This window comes from Lineus longissimus, chromosome 5, assembly GCF_910592395.1.
Source record: "Lineus longissimus chromosome 5, tnLinLong1.2, whole genome shotgun sequence".
Classification (NCBI taxonomy): Eukaryota; Metazoa; Nemertea; class Pilidiophora; order Heteronemertea; family Lineidae; genus Lineus; species Lineus longissimus.
In genome coordinates this window covers 8,277,084-8,299,066 of record NC_088312.1, presented here as the reverse complement: position 1 = coordinate 8,299,066, position 21,983 = coordinate 8,277,084, and the positions used below count along the sequence as shown (strand labels likewise).

Sequence of the window (21,983 nt, the reverse complement as noted above, 5' to 3'; positions counted from 1 at the left end):
CTTGAGTTTGATGATACATATGATTTAGTTGCCATAATTTTGCCTGTATGATCATCATAAAATTTACATGGCACATAGGAAAGTATCAAATGTACTTTCGGTGCAGAGATAGAAAAAATACAGGTTACTGCCATTGCATTACGTTACATGGTAGAAATAAAAACGGTATTAACTTTGCAAAGTGTCTGAAGTACATAGTGCATGGTATCATAATGCCTTACATCGAATCCTATCAATTGAGAAAATCTCTATTGTAATCCTCAACTTCCGTCTTTTAGAAAGCAGAACGCTGATCAAGGCAGTTTTTGCATGAACCCGACAGACAGATAATATCAACTGCTGATGACACTAATAAAATATGCAATATCAATTGAACTACGAGATTGTGGTTGCTCCTCTTTGTTTAATAGAATGAACGATCAACCCACCAGCATCAAGTTCTGTAATGAATCCCATTTCAATAATTCTGTATTGATAGTTTACAAAGCTACTACAGCTAATGCTAACATCAATGCTATACCCAATGCTGATGCTAGTTTAATTGATCTCCCGCGCTAGGCTACGAGGTGTCGCCCTCTGTAGCGCTGTACCCGCTGTCGAGGCAGTGTCTCTGTGATGCTTCGAGCCGTAACAATAGCAACGAGTGAAAGAGCACACGGGATAGTGCCGCAGTCTGAAGAATGGATTAAATGACCGAGGGAGACTATTAAGGTTCGGATAGCACTTATTCGCCATGTATAGGATGTACTGAGATAATTTCAATCACATTATACAGTTTATTCACATATACATTAATTGGAATTTATAAATGTAAGTATCATCATAACTTTATTTTATCTATAGAAAAGTACATTTTCCCTAGTTTTTAGACAGGCGACAGTGTGTTTCAGATTACATTGGAATTTATGTGCAGTGTAATGAAATCCTTCCATTCAATGTTTAGAGTCAATCGCACATCTCTTAAAAGAAAGTAACCCTTACACGTATTTATTTATTGGTGACAGTCTGTAACAGTCTGTAACAATTTTGTATCATATGGGATGGATATCATCAAAACGAATTTTTAACGTAACCGTTCCTTCAAAAAGGGGTTTCTCTTGCTCCTTTAAAATTTAATTTAATTCAAAATCATCTATACGGTGAGTTATAATAGTTTCAGTTCTTGTAGAATTATCTAATGATGTATTTCGTTGAAGGTGAATTAACCTCATACTTACAGACATGACATACCCTCTTTTTGACACTTGAAGTAATAAAAGAAGATAAATCAACCGAGTAGATAAAATCATTTATTTAAACAGAAGTAGCTTTTGATTTTTTGATTGTAATTTTTCTGAAGTTTATATATCAGGTCATTCAAGTTATGTGATTGCGTTAAGTACCAAGTACCAAGTGTGTGCTCTTTCTAAGAAATAAGATCAATACTCAATGATAAGCCCATCCCATTTTTTCTATTACATGTGCATATTGTGTTATGTATTTACTGATTTGAGTTGAGGAAAACTGGCTTTTAATAGAAACATAGTATATTTTCCGTTGATCATTTACCATGTCACTTTTGATAATTTTGGGGATAATTTTTCTATCCGCTGTCTTATTTCCAAAGCTTTTAAAAATGTTCAGTCGAGAAATGTAACTATACATTATTATTTTACAAGATACATTGCCTCGCTAAGTATTAAATTTAAAACTCTTTTTGTTGGGAATGAGACTTGCACGGTATATTTCTGGAGGGATGAAGGGGAGAGTAGAACAGAAGTGTCGTATCGAAGAATATAAATTTATCTTTTCCTTGGAAAATGGCAAAATGTTTGCATTAAAAATGTTAAAATCTGAAGTCATAATTGAACACCTGTTGTTGCAGCATCTGTTTTCACTGCTGCAGGGTAGCATTTTGCAGCGTTCTTTTGGAATTAGAGACATTCTATTTTAAAGCTGTAATGGATTATCTGTTGTTGCAGCCCCCGCTAATGTTGCTGCAGCCTTTAAGAAAATTTCTTCATCGCTTCACGGAACTTCAATACAGTCATGGAGATCAAATGAATGAGCAGTATTTTCCTATCGATTCCTTTCATGTGCTATAGCTATTCTAAACTGAAGATAAATTACGCAGTTTGCAAAAATACCCTCTCTTCCAAGGAGTAGAATAACCCTTTTTTGGACGTGTCTTTAACTGAAAATCAGGGTCATGATATTGTGCTAGCCAGTTAGGTAAACAAATCAATGATTTGACTGGAAAAAGAATTATATATCATGATATAAGTTAGCGATTAAGCAGAAAATACTCCTCATTCATCAAAGATCTGCTGCGATATCTAAAACTCGGTTCTATTTCAAATTCCTAATAGGTTTTTCAATGGTTCTTGGATTTTCAATTATACAGAATGGCAACAGTAATGACCACTTGTCTCTGTTAGTTTGTATAATTGAAGGTGTATTGCGAGAACAGAACGGCCAAATGTCATATTTCAAATGTTACTTTGTCGATATTTCATTTTGATATTTATTTTTGTCGCTATTCATAAAGAATTGGAGGATTTTGCCTTGAGCTATTTCTTAAATTGTATAATTAGTCAGGTTCAGGAAACGAAGTCGAATTCACCAGGAATACACTCAATTGCCTTGACACGAGGAAAATAGATATAGATTTCTGGTGATAAATGTCGCACATCGAATCGAAACATATGTCATTTTCTTCAATAAATTTAAATCGATATTTTGCCCAATCATGAAAAATACAAAAAAGACTGAAAATAACATCGACGACATTGACTTTGTGATGGGTGTTCTTTTGATATCTGTCCAGTTATTTGATCTAAAGCATCGCATTTCAAGCAGTCTACTTTCTGATTGGAATCATAATTGATTTCATGAGCTATTGATAACTGTATGTAAAGTTGCAGGAAATGAAAGCCAAACAGAAATAGTCTTATATCGTGTGCTTGAAATATCATACTGATGAAATCAATTCGATGCCAGGGTTGGTTTGCCTAAAACTGTTTTGAAAAGGATGATGTTGAGAAGCTTATTATTTGGTGTAAATGGAGTATTTGATCCAAAACAGTCTGTGATTCATGATTTGAGCAAACTGGTGTCGGTTCACAAAATAAAGTGATGCTTTGATCAGAAATGTAACAAACGTGTTATCTGGAGTGATCATAAAAATATTTCATTGGCAATTCTTTTTTTCTGTTGCAAAAAATCTCGACCCGTATTGGATAGCTGAACACAACCTATTTCTTATATTGACATATTGCTTCCATGCATATTTTCGTATTTTTGGTACTCCTTCGGCGTTTTCATTAGCCGATGAAATTGTACAATATAATGATCAGTTTTAGATGATGACATTTTGATGCGAGAGGTGAACATGTATCTCAATTTGGTTGTAAGAATCAGAAGACTTTGAATGACAAACCCATTGTGGTACTGTTTTCGTTAGACAAGAACATGTTGTTGGACACAAATTTGTACTATCATACTGTCTTTGTTTTTGCTGTTGCTTCACCAAGCTACTACAACAACATATTTGATTGAGAAATATATTTTACCGCTTTTAACATTCACTGCAAGCTTTAAATGGTTAATACGAATCAGTTTCCCGATCCTGGGTTTAAAGTTTCAAAGTACAATATCATCCCGAATTGGTTTCCCTACCCTGCGCGTATAGTTGCAAAGTACACTATCAACTAGTTGCTCTATGTTTATCCTTTATCAGCTATAATCCTCTGTACCACTAATGCATCTATTAGTCGAATTCCCATGCCATTTCGAGCCATTTATGAACTGGTGTTAGTGCTATCAGGGGACTTGCGATTTTTTTATTGACAAGTACATTTCCTTGGTAAAACGTTGGCAGTGATGTTTTTAATTTATAAACGATGAAATCAATATAAATCTTCTTTATGGTAATGCATGTCACGGTAAAAATTAAGACATAAACTATTTTTTGTCGACATATTTCCTCTTTGGGTACAGTTTTTCTGTTTTTGGCCGATTTTGATTTTTTTCTCCGCTAGAGCTGTCTTATAATATGACGTGATATGAAATTTACATTGCTTGGGATTAAATTTGAAAGAGCTAATACATGTAGAGAAACCCGGAAAAAAAGAATGTAAAAAGACCTTATTGGCAGCAGCAGCTTTGGTAGTGCAAATAAAGCCCCGAACAAACTTTTCCGCTTTCCTTTACCAGAAAATAAAAAAGAATTGCAAAATGCGGTGGCATAGACTTTAGCGTCACTGTGCATGTATACCAATACTATTACAAGTATCAACACGCCTTTCAAATCCTAATGTTGATAACGCTTCGGCTGCCGCAAAACATGTTGAAACGGCAAACTAAGCCACTTGATTCACTTTCCAAATGGTTGCTTCACGTTCCGATGAAAAGATTTGTTGGAAATATGCTCGGATTTTTTTGTTCATATTCAACTTGCAGTGGAAATTACCACTTTTACCACATCATAATAAGCCTGATAATAGTCGCTTACAGCATAGATTCTCAACCATCTCAGAAGCAGGGCTCATAAGGGAAAATTTGTGCTGAGATTGATACCATGCAGTTCCATTGTAGCATAATGTACGTAACGGAGACAATACACCTTCTATTAATACAATGTAGGCTGCATCTCATCATTACTTGCAAAGATGTATGCCGTCAGCGAAATTGGCATATAATCTTCGTGCCCCAAAAAATGTCATAAAAGAACCTTTGATCATGGGAAACGTGAATACGTTATCATCGCTATTCTAGCAAGTTAACGGGAACATAGAACCTGCAGATTCTTGAAATAAATTATGAGTTAGGTAAGACAGTAGGTTTCTTCTGTCGTGACATTGTCGTACCCTCCAGCAAAACTACTTTCTGTCCCAACGACTATTCAGACATTTTACATCTACCACTGACATTTCACTCATGGGTTTGGCGCCGTGAGATCACGGAAAAAACAGCTTTCTGTATGACAGAAAAAGGAATTAGTCCGAGACCAATGATTTTTAGCCAATACCGCGCTGTCAGGTCTTTTTTGACGTGCCGAGCAACGTATAGTAGGTTCAGTTGTTATTGCATTAGCTTTGATACGGGTATACTGACTCTCACAGGTGCATCTTCAGCATGCATTCCGTTTCATGCCATCTTTCAAACCATTCTTTGGAACCTAGTGCGATATCTTCCGATGTAGCGCTATGATCGGTTTCATGCCAACGCGGAAATCTTTCTCTCCGTGCACTCTGGCATACCGTGCACTAAAAAACGCCATCCAGTAGCTGTCGAGGACTGTCCCCTTTCAGTACGCTTGGATTGCTTATGATAGCATAAAAAAGGAGGCAGCTGTTTGTGTGACAGGAGTTAGATTAGGAAGATATCACAGGTTTTCTCTAAGGAACTTCCAGAGCAACGATGACATAAGGACAACTTGATCACCTGTATGCTGCAGCATGTCTTTGTGGTGATTTGTATGGCATGGTTCTTCAACATGGTAACGAAATATTGTGGCATGAGAGTCACTGGGACACCAGACATTGCTCATCCTTCGTCAGCGCTACAACCCGGACGAGGATAATCAGAATGAAAGCTAAATCGGATTCAAAATACGGAGGCGTGGCTTTCATCAGACTCAATTCAAAACGGTCATCACAATCCCATACATGCCCCCTTTCCGAAGCCCATCTACGAACGTTGATAAACATGCTCAATAATTTTCAGTACGGGCGCCCAGCATATGAAGAAATTAAGTCAAATTCGATTTAGATGTGAACACAGCACTATAGAGAAGGTCCTAACCTAATTAGGAAAAATTATCATCCCCTGGAGGAAATGTCATCAGTCCTCATGGCTCCATTGACAAGGCACTCTTAGCCCCAGTGACGCTGATGAATCTATGGTGTCCGAGCGAACTTTTCTTGAGCGCCAAGATAAATGAGTCTATTCTGTCGCCACTAGAGACAGGTCAGTGAGATTATTGATCCGGGCTACTGAAGCAAGTGAAAAAAGTCATGTCATGTAGCGGTAACGTAAATAGTGTTGGATTCACATGGTGGAAGAATCAACTTCATTACTTGGTGTCCAGAGGTCAAGAAATACTTTATAGCTTTGTAGATTTTTTCCCGTGCCATTGGCATTGCAAAGTAACCAACGTGACTTGGGTGTAGGTTATCATGACATATTTTCTGCACTAGCTGACGATGTTGTCAGTTCTTTGTGCCAATTCTATGCATAAACACCCTGATGTTTGTAATATGCGGAGACGGTAGAGTTTCGTTTAAATTTTTATTTAGATGTAGAGTATCTAAATCCCTCTGAATGGTCCGCCAACAATAACCACATTTTCAAGCAAGTTCTTTACTTCCACGTTATATGTACTCTTGAACAAGAAATAATTAACGTACATGCACGTTCTTTCTTTGGGTTCTTAAACTTTCATATTTTACATGCGAAGCAAAGAAAGCACTGACTTCCTTCCCTGAATTCTGTACACTTTAACAATGATATCATTCAAGCAGTGTCACATGCATCCTTCTGTTTTCTCTAAAATCAATTGTAGCGTGCACCTAGCTATTACTGGGGTTGAGATAAACGAATTAGTTCTTGAACATTTCAAAAACCCTATTGATTTTCATAACAAGTGAATTTCCTCTACACTCGGTCTATGGAAACCATCTCCACTTGCTACGTGTACTGTGTACTAACCGTACAAGGGAGAGTGTTGACAAAGTTGGCTATGGTATTCAGTACGTAACAGACGAGCACTCAAATGGGAATTTCATTTCAGCTCATCATATAATGGTACTTACAGCTCCATGCACGCTGGTATCACGCCAGACATGCGAGGACGTCCCAGGTGGATGCGAAAATATCACTCTGTCTTCAATAGGTTACATGACTAGAAAAACTGATATCGCAATAGGGCCACAAACTACGGCTGAATGGCTCTGACATGAGTGGTCGTGTGATAAAGATTCTTAACCGTTTACCATTATCTTGACTCGAGACAAATTAGGGCATCCAGAAGATGGAATGAGGTGGCGAGCAAATATACCCAGACTCATAAATATTGATGGGATGAACACGATTAACGGGATGCCGTTTTTGCATTTTAGGTGAAGGTTATGGACGTATTCAAGCTAGTTCTGCGGTGTAAATGGGCCCTTACTTAAAAATGTTACAGCATGGTAGAGCATGTTATTAACAGGTAGTTTGTGTAGTAGTGATTTGGTTTTGTGAATATTAAATAATTTACCCCTTACAACTTATGCGCTTTAAACAGCATTATACCGGGTAAAATTAAAAACAAAAATAAAATATTTAACTTTGGAAATATTCAACTTTGGACTTTGGTGACTAAAATCAGAATGCCTGGGTAGAATGCCCCATCTATTCTATCCTCCATCTTTTTTTAACTGCAGCAATTCTGCCGCTACTTTTTCCACAGAGTAAGTGAAAAAAATGGGACGGATGGCCAATCAGCATCCGTCGGGAGTTGATTAATGGCAGATTGGTTATCCTAACGTCAAATGATTTGCTCAGCTTCCACATCATGCGTTAGGACGATTGTAATCCCACAATGGCCATTACGATTAGCCATCTGAAATCAACTGTATAATCTGTACGATTGAAGTAAGCTATAGAAACGATGATGGCTGGAGAAAAATGTCTCCTAGCCACAAACATGACACATATGCCAATCGCTTCTACGTAAAGTGTGTTAGATGGAACCAATTGTAAATATGTCAAAGTCCATATCGCTAGCAATATGTCTCCCTGCTTTGATGGCCACTGGAAGTCCCATATAATGTAATGTCATTTTGAATTTGGATGATATTAAATGACAGATGGGAGGGGGATGAATCCATTGGATTGCTAGATATTGAATGGCTCGAATTGAGAATTCTAGTGACTGCACCGGGATCTGGATTTGGTTCAGTGAGGACTGCAATCATATTGAGAAAAGTATTCCCTTGAATGGTTGACCAAATCTACCATTGATTAAAATGATCCAGTTTAACTTGAATTTACAATTTCGATTGGAAAATGCTGTTCTTCTTAAAAAAACACAATAACAAGCAAGTTGGTGATGTTGAACCGTGTCAGAACTTCTCATCACGTTTAGGTTGACAGATTATTTTAGTTCAGGACCCTTTTACTTGGTTATCAAACAGTTTCTCCATGGCCTCGTCCAAGTCAACCCCTTTGTCAACAACTTGTCCCATAGTTATTAGAGTTAGCTATTAGTATGTTAGGGACCTCATCTCCTTTCCTGTCATGACTTTGCATCCGAATAAAGACACTAAGATATTGATCCAATAATCCAAGCCGACGTATTCACGATCTCAACACCACTTGGCTAAGACCGACTCTTATTAACCAGTCACACCAATGGCAATAAAATCACCTTTAATTCCCTTGTGCACACATCATTGGACTTGGGTGGAATCTGAATTACCCGGTTCTGAATCATATAGTTGAACAATGACTTTGTCTCATATAATGTGACTTGAGGGTTGGGTCGGAAAGAAGCAACCAATTGCTAAGGCAAAGAGATGACACTAACTTCCACATTTTTACTGGATTGGTTCATATCCAGCCAAATATTGCTGTGACGACGAGTGACATTTGATTGTGATGAAGATATGCTCCAATTTTTCCTTGAGTAACCATGAACCATTTAACTGTGTCTATAGCCAGGCGCTGGCACTGAGCTACTTCTCACATGCCTTGCCGTGTACATTTATCCTCTACATTCTTCTACAGTGCGACTTGTTTTCCAGGTGACGAATTGATTTGATTTCAAGCTAGTACTATCGTTTGCCTCAGCACTGCTCTTCCCTGTATGTGTGTTCATGAGAACACTTTGTCAATTGCCTGTCCAGCGATTAGCTGCGATTCCAATGGTGTGGTTTTCACAAGTGATCCTTATTGCACAGTTAAGGGTTTGTCGGCTTGACACTCAACGCTCAAGTGACACAAACTACGTTTAAAGTTTGATTACATGAAGTAACAGTGGAAGGTGAGGCAAAACTGAGAATATATTACATGTGCCTACTCTAACACTTTTCACCACATTTCTGCGGTTCCACCCGTCTGCTGATTGCAGATTTGGCACTCGATCAAAAAGGAACTCCGTCTTCCAATTAGATTATGTTCTGCAGACCTTAAACTAAAGAGCGACTAAGATAATCCACTTCAGATTGGGCATGTGTTAATTGGACACCTTTCGCTGAAGTGACCATCTTGCTGAAGCCATTCTACCCCAATAAAGTGTCCATAAGCTGTTGTCGATGACTGGTAAGGGTGTGAGATAATGTGCGCTTCTCACACCACCTCATTACGAGGAATTGGTCCCCGAGGCGGTGCATGGCTCTGCATGTGGATCGTGGCTTGACTCATCGAGACGGAGAAGGATAATTAACAAGAGATGGTTATCTTGACCATATTGATGACCATATTGTGTATTGTCTTTATCAAATTGCCTCACTGCTGAGTTTGGGGAAGGGAGATTAAAGCTGACATCTTGTTTGCTGACCTCTCATTTGCTGCATGAGACTGTGTTCGCCAGCACTTCTAGCATACTGTCAACAATATGTGCCTTTCAAGTTTGTTCTCCTCAGATGTTATGATCCATTTCTTACAACTAATTTCCGCTTTTCCAAACAAAGCAATTGCATTTGCTTGATTACTTTGTACACATTTTCATAATTATTCTGCGTTTTCCGCCTATTTATATATATTTTTTATAGCGTCACTGCTTTAGTTGCAATGGATTGATAAAATATTGTTTATTTGTGAAGGCGCTAAAAACTAAACGTTCTCGGCTTTGGGGTGAAATTGTTCTACCTGAAAAAGTTCATGTCCATCGAATCTCGTCTGAGTCGTTTCATAGATGCAAAGGAATTGTTTATAAAGCAGTTAGAACACTTGGCAATAATAATCACAGGAATGCTATATGAGACACTTTACTAACTTTTTAATCAAACAATCGTCTACCAGACTTGCTTGTTACGACATGCATTCTTCTCATCTTTACCTGGGACATTTTTTAAACAATGCATCTCCATGCCCACTTGCTTCCGCTGATCACACTGAAGGGCCACGAGGGGAGAATCTCCTGACAAAACAAGGAAACCAGACCCACTTGAGAGCATCGGCGCATATCCCATGGAAGAACTGAAGGACCCTCTGTCTCCTTGCATGACAACCTGTTGGCTGGTTTAATGGACTCCGAGCTCATAACTGTGGTAAAAGTGAACAATTGAGGTGGGATGTGTCAGGGGAAAAAAGGATGTTTAATTGCACTCAACGCTGATCAGTATAGGTGCTGGGTGTTTTTAAGTTGCTTTGGTAGAAGTTTGTGTCTGAGTTGCAACAATTTTTGATATATGAGCATGCTGGTATCTTTCTGGTTAAGTCGTCAATAAGCAACCACCAGAACTACCTATTCCATATTGAGTGACGATTACTGAATGTGAACTAAATGAAGTGCAAGTGTGTCGGTTTGGTAAATTACATTGAAGCAGCACTTAAACTCGATGCAAGCTCTCTTGAACTGCTTTAAATTAGAATGTACTATTGCTCATAGAAATAGTGCAGCAGTGCCTAGGTTGTAAAACGTTTTCTCAATCAGTGCAGTGATGTAATAAATTCCTAAACTAGGATATGCAACTCAATTATTAACATGAAAAAAAGCCAACGATAGGAGTTTCGGTTTAAGTAGCTGTTCAAAGAAGTTGGCCTTTTGTTCATGGCCCTTTTCTTTCTGACAGTCGATACTGGTGTATGTAGTCAATCGCAAAGTTTGTGTTGTCATCCTGCATCACAATGAAACTTATTGCTTTATTATTGTAAATAGTTTGATGAAGTTTAAAATCAATGAAGTGTTATTTTCGAAGCTGAACTTCTCTTCATTTTTTTTACTCAGTGACATTTAATTTCTTTCCGTCAAGCACAGCAGTGACAAGGATGATGGGTTATGTCTTTCTATAACAAGAATGATCAATACGCCCAGCCAAAGGCCTATTTTTGAAGAAACAGGAAGTACTTTGGTACATTTTCAAAACCCACGAAAATCCACTTCTGTCATATATTTGAACGGTGGGATAAATACCCTTTAATATGGGACGTGCTGCAATCCTCAACGGGGTCTAACTTCTCTTGTATGCACTTCAAGAGAACAACAACATAGGATTGCGTGTGTAAAACAGAAAACTTGATTAATGATTCACGACACGGAAAATAATGAGAACTCAATTAGAATGCATACAAACCAGATACTCGGTCACATGATCATGAATAACTAATATCAATGACCATCCCTCAGTTAGGTTGATGAGCGCGACTGAGATTAGCGACTAATAAGTACATGCAAGGTCAGCTCTGAGCTTTGTTCTCATTTGTTTCATGGCTTCACTCTTAGCATGGTAATGAGAGACGTTATTGTTCGAAGCAAATTGACTTCGGCAGAAATGATAGCTCTTGGCTAAGAAGAAACTACATAATGATCAGACTTTGCTGAATATTTCTTTTGACTGTTCATGTACACCTTTGGATGCATCTCTATATCACATGCTGATGACTAGCTCTTGGCATGCGACTTTTATTTTCACATACCACAAAGGTTCAAGTGTAGCCCTCACCCTATAAACATATGTCTAGGTAGTGGGGAAGGTTTGGGTGGCATCTTGTGGCACAAGAGTAATTAAGCTGTGAATGAAAGGGTGTACATCTCACTCTCACAAGGGTTAAGTGTAAGTGCTCGACCCGTAAGCAAATGTCTATGTAGCTCCAATACGTGTGATGAAGAGTACTTGATGAGGATCCTGCTACTACCATGTCATTTATGCAGGAAAGCACTCGACATGGGGACGATGGGGATAAGCTCAGCTCACATCAGCGTAAAGATGAGACAGTGGATTAGCTAATGTATTGACACACTCACACAGAAAGATTCGATTTGTCTGGGCACCCCATTAGAAACATTGAGAAATTTCTGTTTGAGGATAGGAGCTGAACTTGGGTTGTCACCTCATGATGTGTCAAGTACTGGTTTTACTTGAGTCAACTTACACAAACGATGAGTGTGGTACCCGAGTAAGTTATAAGTATGATTGCTGTCGTTCCTATTATTACATAATTACATGACCATCTACAAAGTTTGTTTCCAAAATTCATCTTAATTATCTGGCTGTCACACTGTTTACCCCCGCTTTGGTATCTATCATTTACTGTTCCAATTATGGATTCTCAAATTTATGTCTGATCCCAGATTCCCTTCTTCCCCTCCGCATCAATGTTTGTTCGGAAAATGAGCCGGTTTTCTATTTTGTCCCTCCTGATTGAGGGTCATATTCGACTGTTGACTGTTCTTGTCCTGGTGCAGGGCTGTTTTGAAAATGTGCCAGATTTCCATATTTGTTCCTCAGTTTGATATTTAACTGTCACGTCCATGTACATAATGTACATACCTGTTTCTGACTCAATGTTGATATTGGGAAATGAATCATGGAAACCATTAGCAAATCACTCATCGATTCGACAACATTATTGTTATGATCTCTACCTTGCCCTAGCCAATTCACAACGGTAAATAAATCACTTATTAAATGATGAGCGTTATAACATGTATTTATTCGCCAGCATAATTTGTATCCGGGATCTGCAGTTAAGTGGTGGAAACAATCAACTTGATCAGTTTTATGGGAATAAATGGCGTATTCATGGCGACATATTCATCAATGGCGTACCACGTACGGCATGGGGACGGCGATTTAATGCTTTCCCTACGTGTACTGGCACAACCTTGTATTGAGGGGGTTGTTCTGGTACGACAAAGCCAGAATGTGCTGGGAAGGTCGTTTAGTGGAGATGTTTTCAAAGCGACTCATCAGTTGTCATTCGCAATAGTAACTACTGATAATACTGTGGACACTCTATTACTGATTTGTATGGAAATGGTGACATGCATGCACTCACAACCTTTGTTTTACAAATCAGAGAAAAATTCTGATAAAATAAAACGACAGTGAACCGCCAGGCAAGGATCGTCGGCAAAGAGGCAGACATTATTTCTTGTTGTAGAGAGGAGACGCAAAACATATATCTATTTTCTGCACTTAATGAAACATGATCCATGTTTGCCTTTGTTTTGTGACAGCATATGCTGTACAACAATGTTTGTACTCTTTCCACCGGAGCGAATTGAACATCAAGAGTATGGATTCTAAGTGGCTTTTAGATTTTGATACGTTATATGACTAACATATCTCTAGTATGTACACAGAGAAAATGAAAGGAGACTTGGTAACACTTATATCAAATTGTCTGGTCTTTCGTAAAGGCGCTGTAAAGTATGCATTTATGGTTTTCAGTTTGTGGCATATAGAGATTGTGAAGATTGGGCTCCTAGAGTGTATCAATACGATAGTTCCGAAACGACGTGAAAAACCGTTTCCAGAAGGTACTCCTAAAACTTTCATTATTATCAATTTATACCCTTCTGAAATGTATTACTAATAAAAAGTTATGTACATGTATAATGCGTCGTTCGTCTTATCCAAAACCTTGGTCATAGTGATTCTTAAGACTATTTCTATTACTCGCAATACATCAAAAAATGTTATACAGTTGCACACTTGGTACTATGAAATAACATCATTAATTAAATTAGCCGTCGAAATGTCGAGTGTTGTTTGCAAATCATTGCTAAATCAATGATCCAGTACAGTAAATAACATGAACCAAAATAGTGTTTATACAAATAGAATTATGAAAAAAAAAACATACAAAAATTTTCTTTAGGCTTCAAATATCTAAGTGAGTGCAATCTAAAATTTGTTTACGAAAGTAAACACAGACAGTTGCCAGCCAATAATTATTCCATACTTTATTCCAGAAGGGCGTATTTCTTTTCGAGTGTTGTGTATTCGCTCAAAAAACAACTCATTACACAAACACGTTTCCAGACGTTTAACAAATAACCTTTATTTTTCCTTTTTATGCAGAAGAATTCGATTACTTTTGGAAAAACAAAATAAATTTGTGGCTACCTTCATACTTTGTAAATAATTCCATAAGTGCCTGAAGCCTGTCGGATGTATCAATTTTTGATATCCAGAGGTAAACAACATATTTGTCATCAGTTTTACCAAGTAAAGATTAGTATAGATTAGTCTATACTTGGTTGAAATGGAGAAAAATTCTTCTGATATATCGCAATCAAATTTTAAGTTTCTGCAATCAAAATATTCAAAGTAACTTAAATGAGGACAATAAAACTCATAATTCGATCTCCTGGTTCCAATCATGGAAATATTAGATGAAATACTAAATGAAATATCAAATGAAGTTAGACAAGCTCTCGAAATAAAAACACCACTAAGTCTCAATGCCGCTGCGATGTCGATCCTTAATACACGAACCTTTCTATCGGTCCGACGTGATTAGCTTATTTTTAATAAAAGCGACTACTATTACATACTCATCGTTCCATTGCCATCCAGCCTTACAGTACAACAACTACCTCACTCTAATATGCTCGGAATCTTATGTACATTGATGCAATACATCAGTGTTCATCGATTCTGGTAAACTGCACTGGGACAAACTTTTTTTCACAATATCACAAAGCTACCCTACTTCTTATTGTTTCCTTATTGACCAACCTTTGGGAGAACGACAGTCACGTTACAAGAAGGAATCTCATCTTCTACCGAGGGAATAATCTTTGTAAACCTATGATGTTCTGTCGATAGTCATAACGTCTGCATACTACTAAGCAGCTTACCCTGTAAAAAGCAGCAACTCTGAAATATGAATAATTTGTCTATGTTTCCAATTTACGACTACGTGTACGTTTTAGTTTACTTCAGGAGTGGATGTAAGCACTTGGTGGTTTGTGGGGGTGGGTGATCAGAGGGTTCAAACCGGAAGCATCACAAAGCGATTAGCTTACATTTGTTCTCCAAAACAATTCCATTTTCGTAGCCTTGCGTGTGAAGATGAGTGCACTGTGAATGGGGAAAGCTCTATCTAGTGGTACGTGGTATGGTAGCACATTATAATGGTTTCTTACGAGAAGCCTTTCAGCAGCCAGCAATCGGCAGGATATTTTGAGCAGAGGGTAGATCAATGCCTTCTCCTCTAAAGTCAAGTACAACTAAAAAAAGGTCCATGCCTGACCTTGACCAGTTACCTGATGCCAGAGGGAGGAAATGACAATAAGGACAGGCTTTGATTGAAATCAGCTTTGTTCATTTGATTCGCCTATTAGCTCCACCTCTAATGCTCCGACGACGACCATCTGAATACAAATGTACGGTAGTCTCGCAGAAACCCCGGTCAAGATAAATGGCCTTGTTAAGGTTGGCACCCTAATTGATGTACAGGAGGTGACTGCACTACGTCGTTCAATGCCTTAGTCACTCTCATGAACGTACTCTAAGATGAGAAGCCATTACAGAAGAGTTGCGGGTGATCACAAGTTCAAAGCACATGCTGCTTTTTCGGTATGGGAAATTGTTTTGGTGTCTCTATAAGAGTGTAAGTCTGATAAGGAACTTGCCATTGCAGTAAGGTCCAGAGCTAATCATCAACCTGCCGCGTTTATGCTGCGAGAGCATGATATGAGATGTGATTTGCATGAACCAGATTGACAAACAATACTATTGCTGATTAGAGACCGGGTTAAATTTAGGATGGAAGATATAGCCTTCCAAGTCTGTAGAAACTGTCAGTGACCTACGGGAAAATGGAGGCATCTTCATGCCCTGTTGGCACCATTGACGCCAAGTTACTGAAGCGGGATTGAAGTATTAAATGGAAGACACATGACCCGTCAGGAAGTATTGATACGGGAACACGCTGATTGATGTCAATTAAGTTATGTTTAATTTCAAGTAATAGAAGTGACAAAGAAATACCATAAAACGTATTGGCACAGTCACTGTGTCTCTAGAATTAAACTAAACGTAGCATTATTTCGACGCTCTTGTTGCTGCTGGTTGACTCCACATACAGTAATAACCTAGTTTTTATTGTTCTTTCGATATTTTTGTTCATCTTTGTGGTTATTTGCTACATTGAATAGGCGCGTTGATGCAATTTTAAGTCAACTTTGCAAATTTGATGCAAGATTATTAGCAGATTAGAATTTGCCGGCATAATTGGTAATGTGGTGTTTAAAAATCGCTATAGTTGAGCCGATCTCTGATTATTGTTACTGTCGGATGGTATTACCTCATTATTTTGTATAACAAGTTCTTTTCTTGTTTGCGGTATAATAATGACACACAATATTTAGAGATAGATTTCGGTTTAGGGTTTCCGTAGTTTATCAGCCGAATCCGAGCCATGAATGGCACCATATTGATGGTTCTCTTAAATAGAAAATCCTTCAAAATTACTGCTTACATAAAACATTGAGAAAGAAGAGTTTGATGAGTGTGGTGAAGCTATCTAATAACTCTCTTTTTGAAAGTCGTGTTTTGAGTACATTCTTGGACCTCTTCTTGTTACCAACCTTGGTATCAGCAGAGAAGTTGCAAGCAACATTGACATGCCATGTTACTCTTCCACGTTGCATCGCATCATGATAGGCAGAGTTCTTGTTTAATTCTACTTCAGCTGCTGCAATAGCCACAAGTAACATTCCATTCATTGTCTTGGGGCGAATATTTCAATTAGTGTCTTCTGTTTAATTTTTCATTATTGACAGAGCTGCACTGATTATTGCTCAATGCATGCCATCTTGCATAGCCAGCCAAACGATCGATTGAAATATTGGAAACAATACACAAAACCTTCACCTGGAGGAACGATTCTTTGGCTGTGATTGCCTCACAACACCTTTTCAGATATTGTTTCGGATCCGTAACAATATGATGTACATTTTATATTCATAGAACTTGATTCATTGCCAAAGTTAAACAGTGTGATAGTTTGATACAGAAACATGTCTAATAATGTATGTGGTTCAGAGTCCATGGGGCAATGCAATGATCTTATGGCTCAAGCATCAGGGCATCGTTATTTGCATGGCACATTTGGATTACCTCCAATATATACCGACATTCAGAGGCTGTAAGTGAATTCTTGACTAACTGTTCCAAACAGAATATACAGAACAGATTTAATTTCTACCAATCAAAGAGCAGTAACATTCGACATTAATATTCTACTTTGCTGCGAAGTCATCGAAGCGAACACATACATTCTTATCAGACATAATGAGAGTTTCTTTAGCTATCACCCTTTATTGGCATCGCAATGCTCTATCAACCTTGTATCAATTAACCTTGATCAAGATGTTGAAGGGAAAATTCTTGTTGAATTTCATAGACGTTATCAAGTGTCTAGGAATAGAACATTTGCAATAAGAAACTCCTTTGAAGGCACTCAAATATCATCGAGCAATACTTGAAAGCTTGTTGAAGATATTGAAAATATTTTCGAACTATAGGTAGCTTGTGAATAAAAACTGGTTGCCCTGGTACAGTACATATCATAGTCGAATCGCTTATGCTGCAGAGTTTTTCATCACACATGATATTACCAATAGCTGAGACGTCATCAAGTGACCACTTGTCCAAGAGACAAATTACAAATTGTTATCAACGAAAAGCTTTTGCAGAGGAAGATATCATCTTCTTCAGTAGGCAAATAACTTTGAGATCTCCACGTGTGGATTTGTGAGCTCTACTTTCTAGCAGGCCATCTTTCTGGAGAAGTCAAGTTATTTACTCTCAGACTAGCGCAGATGCCTCACAGGACATTCAACTGGCGACCTTACTCTTGAGCTTGAAGACCCACTCAGTGTCCTGTTAAACTGTGAGGTGATGCACTGCCTTTAAAACATATCCAATGCGATTCAATCGATTCCCAATATTGCTTAAAGACGATGTTCGTGATGACACTATAAGTCACTTATGATGTTCTTTATATGACACAGAGGATCTATAGAAATCGTCCTTTGATTTCGAGTTGACATTTCGCATTTTAAACTCGAGAATATCAGCCTTTTCTTTGAGCTTGTCAACCCCATTTACTCAACTCCTTAATAATTTTGTATTCATTAGAGAACAGAGATGTAAAACGTAAAATAATGAGTTAAATATTTGTTTTTCATATTGTGCAACGGGTGGTTTGATTTTTTAAAAGTGATTCCAAACGTGTTGGAAAATTGACAACATCAGATAGCATTGATTTTGGTGAAATCGATATGTCGCTCTGTAGGTGTATTGTTGACAACGCCAACTTGTTATATGTTAAATATTTAAGTAGCCTAATTGTTAAAAATCAAATTTAAAAATCGTACTTTTCTAAACATTCAATCAATCAATGTTTTGTTGCTTCGATTCCACCCAGAGAACCGTTAAAAATCTCCGGCACAATGCATTATTATCAACTCTGGTATACGGATTGGTTCTATTAATAGGCAAAGTACGTTAAATCTTGTGTGGTGTTGGAAATAATACCTAAATCAATGAATTATCGGAACGTTCAAAAGCATCATTCGGTAATTCCGTTTCATCTCAAACATTAAATCATCAGAAGAGCCACACACTACCCGACGCATCTCCTATAATCGAACACAATGTCGAGAAACTTCGTTTTCGAATAAAACATGTTCTGATTTAGAAGTGCCATGTTGTAAATCCCTGATTATTGGATGAGATTCAATCTTGACCAACTAATATCACTCTTTTTACTTGAGAAACAAGCACACTTGAAAATGATCCTGACATTCAAATACTAAATGAGGAGGTCCGAGGGGTAAATCGTAACCTTTTGGCTGTATCCCACTCAAATCCTTAGTGTCTTTCCCAGTTAAATGAGGCATGTTTGAAGCTGCTCCAAAGTAGCGGAGATCGTCTTAATTCAGCAAGTGCTCGTTTGGATTATGTGAGAAGTATGTATGCCTTTAGGGTTGACATTTGATGTTCTCGTCCATCCTAGTGATGCGCTGTGGCCCCTCAGTCGCCAGTTCTAATCACATCGCCTCTCCTCTCCTCGCCTTCCACTTCCACTATCAACCCACACCAGGCTGATCTTACCGCCAACCATCCCCTCATTAATATTTCACAGCATACCATAGAAAACAACTCTAATTACCATCGGGGTTCTTTAATTAAAGCAAGACATGTTCGAGCTTATCTCATGTGTCCACATTTTTGGTGGATTCACCACACCAATGCTGTTATTCATTGCAGCTCATTGGCATCTTTGGTAGCCAACATCAACTGGATCTGCTATGTGATTCTTTGAAGGACGACCAAAACTAGGTCTTCATTAGATAGAGGACGCTCTTTTGAAATTTCATTGATATTGTTGGTACAGGGTAGTGATAACTTCAATATTGAAATTATGTTGTCCCAGAGGAGATTGCAGCACTTCAAATTTATTAGAACAATGGAAGAAATGTTATAGTTGTCAGCGGCCTTTTGTCTCGGGGGGCGAAAAAACACATTTTATTGACAGCCAGTCATTAGAAACTGGCTTTTCAGAAAAACAATTGCAATTGCAACATCGGGACATCCTGACCCTCAATGTATTGACATTGCTAAGCTTCCAGCCAACGCGGCAGAGGCTATACGGAGGCAATACCGCTTGAAGTTCAGCATGTGTCACTAAGCTCTGAATATCGTGTAACGCCGCGCGCTCTGCTACCATGCAACGCCGCGCGCCCTTCTACCATATATCACCGCGCGCTCTGCTACCATGTAACGCCGCGCCACGCCACTCCGGCAAATTGATATGACAGTGTTATTTCTTGGTAATTCTATCCATTAGAAACGAGATCTTTAAACCCAGTATCATGCTCATTAAAGCCATGTATAAAGCCATGCTGAAAGTACACCAACTTCGCCAAATTGACAAGCACTGAACGGACTGCATTCCATCAAGCTGTTTCAACTTCAGTTGTTGGCACTTGCTGTACATCTTTGTTCACATCTGAATCACAATACAGGGTTGATTCTGTCACCTTTGGCATGAAAAATAAATGTGGTAAGATGAAGCCTGATTCTCCTGGAATGAATTATAAATTGCGCTTTCCTATTCATTTCTATCATGAAGAGGAGATAAAGAATCCCACGGGAGCAGCGGTGCCAGCCGCCTAATCACAAATTGGAAGACTAATATAGTGAGTAGTGGCTACTAATTGCTGGAGATAATTCAAAAACTGACAAGCTTTTAACTCATTATGCGAGGAGGGGTTTAAGGATTTGATAAGAAAACAAACTATTACCAGGGCTTTCCTCCAGAAAACGTTGTTTTCAAGTCATCTCGTTTCAAGCTGCAATGCGACTATGTATCATTTGCTGAGTCCCATTGAGATTTGTTCCCATTGACATTCCGCGTGAAAACTTGACGCTGACCTTCGATAGACACCTCATCCATTGGGAGTATCACACCTGATTGGCCAATGCTGATGAAACGAGGAAGGAAGCTATCGTAGAAAGACACTGTCAACTCAAGGTTATTGGCCTTTGACCTGCGGGTTTGCTGCCGTTCAGAATTGACTATTTAAACCCGCTTCCTGTTTGAGGCAGCGAAGTTCTGGTACGTAGCAACAATGTGGTCGTTCTAAGAGGAAACTGATGCGTTTCCATGACTGTTAGGTGGCCCTGTACATTATCATGCAATTACAAACATTTGGTATTAAATCTTAATATGAAATGCCATGCAAAACCACACTAAAATGTAGCTCACACCGCAATAAAAAGCCCCCAATATATTTGATGGGTGGCTATAATTACAGCACTTGGGTTTATGATTAAAGGCACTTGAGGCTATATCAATATCTTTAGAACGTAATAAGTAATTAATTTGCCCTAGATCACCTCCTTAAGAAATCGTGATGCTTTACAGCCACTCCATTAATTGGTTTCATTGCAGCCATGAAATGATGGATTATTTCCAATGTGTTTTACATAGATGATAGCAGATTCGAACTTGCATGAGCAAAGGCAGTGCAGCTGATTTTCAAGGACGATTTAGCTGTTTCTGAAGTCTGGAGAATGCAGCCTTCAAAACAACGCAATTCGTTAAAAACAAGATTGTCAACCTTGTATTCGTCATCATACAGCATCCATCTATCACTTCTGGGATGCTGATGTGGGTATACATACCACTGAATCTGCGAAGTGATTCTTGTTGGAGAATTATAGTGTTCTAACTAAGCAATATCTGACGCCGGTCACTCTGAATTGAGAAACACATGTTTTGTCCTGTATTACTACTTTATATTAGTAACAATGCAAGTGATTTGTTAAGAAAAAAAAATTGCCAGAGGAAATTTACGGTGGCCCATTAGGGACATCATGTTTTTTTTTAGATTCAAATACGATTTTTTTTTCTCGAATTTTCTCCACGGAATTAAGTATTTTCTCCACGGAATTAAGTATTTTCTCCACGGAAATAAATACTTTTCTCCACGGAAATAACATTTATCTCCACGGAAATAACATTTATCTCCACGGAAATAAATACTTTTCTCCACGGAAATAAATACTTTTCTCCACGGAAATAACATTTATCTCCACGGAAATAACATTTATCTCCACGGAAATAAATACTTTTCTCCACGGAAATAAATATTTTTCTCCACGGAAATAACATTTATCTCCACGGAAATAAATACTTTTCTCCACGGAAATAAATACTTTTCTCCACGGAAATAACATTTATCTCCACGGAAATAACATTTATCTCCACGGAAATAAATACTTTTCTCCACGGAAATAAATATTTTTCTCCACGGAAATAACATTTATCTCCACGGAAATAAATACTTTTCTCCACGGAAATAAATACTTTTCTCCACGGAATTAAGTATTTTCTCCGCGGAAATAACATTTATCTCCACGGAATTAAGTATTTTCTCCACGGAAATAAATACTTTTCTCCACGGAAATAACATTTATCTCCACGGAAATAAATACTTTTCTCCACGGAAATAAATACTTTTCTCCACGGAAATAACATTTATCTCC

At 38.1% G+C, this 21,983-nt stretch overlaps 1 protein-coding gene across 5 annotated transcripts in view; it reads left to right on the top strand.

Moving 5' to 3' along the window:
• LOC135487623 (suppressor of lurcher protein 1-like) overlaps positions 1–21,983 on the top strand; it is a 194,777-nt gene that overhangs the window by 32,726 nt on the left and 140,068 nt on the right. For 4 of the 5 annotated variants that reach the window (XM_064771604.1, XM_064771602.1, XM_064771605.1 and 1 more), the window contains exon 1: positions 644–810. The exons of the other annotated variant lie outside the window; for it this stretch is intronic. The gene's annotated coding sequence lies outside the window, so the exon portion shown is untranslated. Of the gene's footprint in view, positions 1–643; positions 811–21,983 lie in introns of those variants that run through there. 5 annotated transcript variants of the gene reach the window in all.